The sequence below is a fragment of the Phalacrocorax carbo genome, chromosome 1 (genome assembly GCF_963921805.1).
Source record: "Phalacrocorax carbo chromosome 1, bPhaCar2.1, whole genome shotgun sequence".
Taxonomy (NCBI): domain Eukaryota; kingdom Metazoa; phylum Chordata; class Aves; order Suliformes; family Phalacrocoracidae; genus Phalacrocorax; species Phalacrocorax carbo.
The window spans coordinates 114,564,932-114,571,386 of record NC_087513.1 but is presented as its reverse complement, the minus strand read 5'-3'; the positions used below and the strand labels follow the sequence as shown (position 1 = coordinate 114,571,386).

The following is a 6,455-nucleotide window of genomic DNA, read 5'->3' as shown; positions in this document are numbered from 1 at the left end:
TCTCTCAACTGAGCTTTTCCATGCAATAACAAAAATGGTGGTGCAGGAAAAACAATTCTTCCGGGCCTGAGATAGTTTGCTTCAACAGAAATAAGCAGTGGAAAACATAGTCTATCTCCCAGTGGGGAACCCTTGTGTATTGTATGCCAGTGTACGTGTATGCCTTGCCCTTCTACCTTTCACACAGTTTTAGGTTCATGATATTTCTCAGCAGCTATTAGAAGTGTAATGTGAGACATGCTAAACTTTTCATAACCAATAAAAATAAATGTGTGTACAGGTAATAGCTCGTACACCATTGCCTATATACTGTTATATATACACAATATACTGTTACAAGATAAGTCACAAATATACTTTTCCTCTCCAGGTTCAAAACATGCAATTGCCGCTATGTAAACAGACCAAATCAACCAACCAAACAAACAAAAAAGCAGCAAAGAAAAAGGATATTGTATAAAGCACATGATAGGTTTGTTTTCAACAGCAGGCTCTACCACATGCTTTCCCAGTGACACTGGGCAAGTCATTACTTCTTCCTGTGACATCTGACAGCAATGATCTGATTTTGGTAAGCTCCGTGCTTTCCTCCATTTAAATTTTATGTTTTTAAGAAAAGGAATTTCTCCCCCATGGTGATTGTCTATGGCTTCTGGTGATAAAATGGGGACTGGGAGCCTTCTACCCCCAAAAAAGGACATAATTATCCAATCTCAGCGTAGGGTCCAAGTAAGACAGTGCAGGCAATAATCTTCCAGATTTTAGCCCACAGCTAGGCAAACAGTGATATGTTTAACTAAAATACAAAATATCCACAAAATATAGCGTTCATTTAGGAATATAGAAGCTGTTCTAGACTGTAATTCAGTATAGCACAGGGAGGTCCCTGAGCCACCTCCCAGGCAGCCTGGCCCCATAGCACCATACAGCACTGTGACAGCTACAGGTTGCTGCATTGTGGCCATTCAGCAAGGTAGAAATGCCCTCAGCAATTTTTTGAGACAGAGAATGAGTCTGGATAAGCATTACAGCACAATTAGAGATGTCTTGTTCAGACAAATTGATTTTGGTGCATGTATTCCTCAGCTCTTCAGTCCTGCCAAGTCAAGTGAGATGATAGAAAAAAAACCAACAGTGAAACAGATTGCAAGCTTATAAACAGCTATAGCCATTGCCTTCATTCCTAAAGAGGAAGAAACCCACCCTTGAAAATTCAGTTTCTTAAGAAGTTAGCAAAAAAATAGCATTGCAAAGCCCTGTACTGAAGGACGCTTCATCCATGACTTGTCCTAACTACCAACCCCGCCAATGCAGTGCAGGGTCTGATATGTTTCCAGCTCCAGCCCTGGCCCTGCACTGCTTTTGGGTGCACACCTGATGTGGAGGGCAACCTGCTGCCAGGCTCAGGCAGAGACCTCCCCAGCCCAGCGCCTCTGCGGTGCCACATCCCCGTTGGAGCTGGCTCCTCTCCACGGGTGCTCACGCCAGGGCTGACCCTAACTGCCCGGTGGGGCAGAAATGCACTGCTGTTATTGTGTGTAATCTGATGTAGTTTTGGATTTACACTGACAAAATGCACTGTGTCTGGAGGTGCTTTTCTGGCAAGGACTGTACTTTCAGCCTCACCGTCAGCTGTCTTTGGGGCCCAAAGGAGGCAGGATTAGCGCATGTGATCGGACAAGATTGCCAGCAGCACTTGGGTCAGCCTGAAAAGGAAAGTCAATTGATTTACTGTAGGGGAAAACGTAGTGCAGTGTCCTAGACCATTATTAATCCCATTCTGTCTTTGCTGAGGTTTTAAACTTTTCCCTCTGTCTCTCACTTTTTCTTTTCCCTTTAAGCAGGAATAGCTTTATTCTAGGCACTGGACTCAGCTGTACCCCCAGGATTTGTGTCCCAGGACTCCACAATTTAGGGAGGGGAGGAAATGGCAAACCTAGTCCATTCTACTCCCCCTGACCAAGAAAGGGCAGACATTAGGATATCTTGTACCCCAAATATCTATTAACTACCCACTTCATTCCACACGTGCAAAGTGAAATCAGGCATTTCTTACATGAAATTAAATCAAGATTACTTTGAATAAATTATTACAAAACATTTAAGGTCCAGCTTTAAAAATGCTCCAATGGCACTTTTGGGAAATTAAATTCTTTGTTATTGCATATACCTTGGAGGAACTGAACAGAGGCATCAGAAATCAAAGTGATCGCTCTGCATCTGTGTTCCTTGTATTTTGCTGGTCATGAACTTATTTTGCTTATGTTTTTCAGAAGCTTAAGAATAAAGGAAAAAATGGAAAATAAAAAGCTGAGAAATGCAGATGCGATCTGAATTTCTAGGGAACTAAATCTCTGGATAAAATATTATAAGAAATTCACATAAGCTTCTTTTCCCATCACATATGGTTTCAGTTTGGGATTAATGTTTCACTTCCAATTTGAACCACACATTTCTTTCAATATAATAATTAAAATATTAAGAGAAGTAATCAGAAAAATAGATTTTAAGACAGCTTTTCTTATTCAAAATGTAGTAGTAGTTAAAAGAACCTGAATATTCCCAGTTAAAGGACTTTACACTACAGCATATTACTGACATTTATCTAGCTATAAACAAACACCCACTGAAGAGCAGCACGTTATGGTTAATTAAACAACAACAGTCGGGTGGGGGTGGGAGGAGGAAATAATAGTCATTTAGTTTAACTGGAAAAACGTGAAGAGACTTCTAATGCAGCTACAAATTCAGGGAGACAAAAATACAAGCCTCTAAAGTTAGTGCTCTAAGTACTACAAATAGCAAACAACGTCAGCAACCCAGGGCACAGCCTCAGCTAATTGATCAGTCATCTTTCATTAGTGGTATCAGACAGACATTTATAGCATCTGTAATTTTATGAGAAGATAAAATTAATATATCTAACCAATATTGGTCTGTCCACTGAAGCTCTTACATTTCTTTTTCTTCCGAATGCTGCAGGGTGGGCTTCCTTGTCCATCATCTCTTTTCTGCCCAAAGAGGGAGATGCAGCCCTACAACACAGCTGCCAGTAGCCAGGGAGGGGAGTGCTCAGCATCACCCAGGGATGTGTGATTTAAGTTCATGTTCAAACTCATTCCCTTATATGGAGACGGCCGCTGCCCAGGACTCCTGCTCAACTCTCTTTCAGCTTTGGATGGATTTGATGTGGAAGGGTGAAAGCAGTCAGAAACACAAATATTTGTGGGATGGAAAAAACCACTCCTACCTTGCATTTCTTCTGAGCTCATCTCTGCCCTTCTTTTTAAATAACACATTAAAGATACATTATATAGTGATTGAATAACAACTCTTCATTCCTAAATTAATCAAGTATAATTTATCAGCCTTTTATAGACTAATAAATAGGGACAAAAGGTGAATGTAGACCACTACTGAAAAGTCAGCCCAGGTTGCCCTGACCTGAACTATGTTTATCCATTGTAGGACAATTGTACCTGAGACAGGATGCCTTAGCAGTCACCTCATCCCTTTTTTTGACCTTGCCTCGAAATCAGGAAGCCAGGGAGAAGAGCAGCACTGCAGACGGGAAGGCAGAGACTGACACCTTGTGCCCATGGCGCCTGGCCAGCTCTGCACCCACCGCTGGCAGGCAGAGGAATGGCCTCCACTGTCATCTCTGGACCTCAGCAAAACTCTCAGAGCATCGTGAATAATTTGGGTGGCATGGAAACCTGGGAGGACTCTGGTCCTACTTCCCACCCAAAGCAAGGCCACCTCTGGGATATCACCAGGCTGCTCAGGGCTTTGCTCGACTGGGTGTTGGAACACCCTCCAAGGAGGAAGGTTGCACTCTTGAGTTGGGCTGGGGTGCTGCTGGGCACTGGACTTAAAGAGGTTTTCAGCACAGATGCCCAGTGAAACAGTCCAAGCTTTAAAGATGAAAAATGTCAAATGGGAACCAGGGATGGTAGCTCTGGGTGACAAGGGGCCTAGATTGTAACCCTATGCTAGCCAAAAGCTCCCCGCATGACAGCGAGAGTTACAGGTTTTGGGCACCCCAGATGCTCCCTCTAGAAAAGATGAATAGTCGCTCTGAAGTGACCATTTAAATTTCACTGCTTGATAGATTAATATCTGTAACAAGTTCTTAGATTTAACAAAGAAAAGTGCCACAAATGAGATGCAAGATTTTTCTCCTGTGATAATCAAGGAAAAATATTGCATCTGAGCTTTTCTATCTTTAGAGTACCCAGTTAAACTGTAGCCAGCATGCATTTCATTTGTAGTTTTATGGAACATGTATATTTCAGCACTTTTTCCAAAACTCATTAGCTCAATCAATTTTAATCCATTTTCTATCTTCCCCCAGGGTGAACAGAGAAGGAAAGCATAGATAAAGGGAAGAAATGTAAGCAATATTTGCAGATGACATCTTCCAGCAGTAGCACTTCTAGCATCTGATAACCTCCCACTGACAGTCTTTCTTGTGGTAAAGGCTGTAACAAACTATTGCTGGGCAGAAGTGTCAAGCGGATCACAAAACTCATAGCAAACATACACCTCAAAATGCTCCAGGATTTATTGCAAGTGTATATTTCTCCTTTGTATTGCCATATTTTGGACTCCCTAGATCTTTCATAAACAAAAATTAAATGGAGTCGTATGTGTTAGACAAAATATATGCTTTTATGTATAACTTCTTCAATTATTCTTTTGCTATCAATGTACCAGAAAGAGTAATTACATACTCAATTACTAAAAGAGTCTATCCAGGCTCAAATGCTCAGCACTGTGCTGCCAGTAAAGGATGAGAACTTTAGACTCCTCTTCCCAAAGGCATAATAAATAACAGAAAGCTGCTTTGTCCTACATCATTTTCTCTTAAGAAAAATAAAAAATTTTTATGCTTTGTTGCTGCTAGTGAAGCTGTGCCACTGCTTGTACAGGAAAGAGCAATATTCAATAACTAGGACTTTAATTCGTGCTAGTATTTTTTTGATCTATGGTACATGATGTACCTCTAATAATAAAGTAGCAAGCAAGGGCAATGTGGTGGGTGCTGTATTCAGAATACAAATGAACTGGTAGTCTTTTGAAAAAGGGTAAATAAGAGACCTCTAGTGCCCAGTAAGATTGAGGGCTCTAGTGCACTTGAAAGAACCAGCACAATGCAACAGCTGAATGTACGTATTGTGCAATTATTAAAATAGTTCAATATAACAAAAAGCTTAATGCTAATGTTTTTCTAACATTAAAAATATACTAATAAGGCCTACATCTGTAAACTGCTTTTTGAAAAAGGAACTCAAGGTCTTTTCTGTTGTCACTCTGCTGGCCCACTGTGACCGACACCACAATGGAGGAGAGCTCAGAGGAGAAGGGGAAAAAAACCCAAAACAAACAACCCCTCCCCCAAAACCCAACAATGAGCTCAGGCAATAATGTATCATAAAGAAGGCTAACCTTATCTCAACACCAGGGAGACTGGAGGGCAACCTCAGTTTTAGATAAGACAACTGCACCGGTGAGTCATGAGGTTCCCTGAGCAACGGCTTCCTCAGCCAGCCGGTCCAGTGTGGGTCAGGGACTGCGTACATGGCTCAGCCCAACAGAAAGTATAAAAACCGACAGCTAATAAAGCAATTTTTGAAGAGAACAATGATTTGAGCTGCCTTCAACCCATGTATTCCTTCCTGGTGTCTGGGGATGGCCAGCGTGGTGACAATGAGCATATAGAGACTGGTAATGGGAATCACATTTGTATTGTGATTCAATTGTATATTGCAGTTGCTGTATTGCTGTATTGTGATTGTCTGTGTTGTGATTTCAGTACATTGCTGTATCACGCTGCTAAACTGAAATCCCATATAACACCAAATAAACCAAATAAGTAATTTGGCGTTAATTAACTTGATAATAAATAAAATTTGATAATAAGTAGATTTGATGTAAAACTCTCTTCATGTGAAATACCTAAAAGAATCTGGGCAGAGAGAATCTGACTCTGACATTCACTGGCTGAGTTTATTCTGCATGCTGTGTGAAATGTAAGCTGTAATTTTTGTGTCTTCATAGTCCATGTTGCAGACGAAGCTTTGTGACAACCCAAGGTAGCACATAATGCTCACACATATGGATTTCAAAACAACATGCCAATTACTATCAGGAGCATCAAGATGTATGAATGAAGAGAGCTATATAAATTGCAGTAATTTCTGAATAGAGATGATAACTATGATCCTACTTCTTTTTTAATTCTAGTGAATTAATTTACTTTATTCTTAAGTTCAAACACACAGGAGTCCACGGACCCCTGCAGCATTCTTTCTGCCTTAGGAATACTCAAGATGAAACTGAGCCTCCAGCTACCCCTGAGCTCTGAGCATCTACTGGCACAGCCTCACAACACCACTCATGGTTATGTCTTAGCCTTAGCCTTAGCAACACCTCCTCTCTTTTGAAATAATCAG

At 41.0% G+C, this 6,455-nt stretch overlaps 1 long non-coding RNA gene across 1 annotated transcript; it reads left to right on the top strand.

Moving 5' to 3' along the window:
- The first annotated feature begins 489 nt into the window (after nucleotides 1–489).
- On the top strand, nucleotides 490–4,844 carry LOC135316609 (uncharacterized). Its single transcript, XR_010375865.1, has 2 exons — nucleotides 490–571; nucleotides 3,469–4,844. It is a non-coding gene; the product is annotated as an uncharacterized LOC135316609 (long non-coding RNA).
- Nucleotides 4,845–6,455: the final 1,611 nt, after the last annotated feature.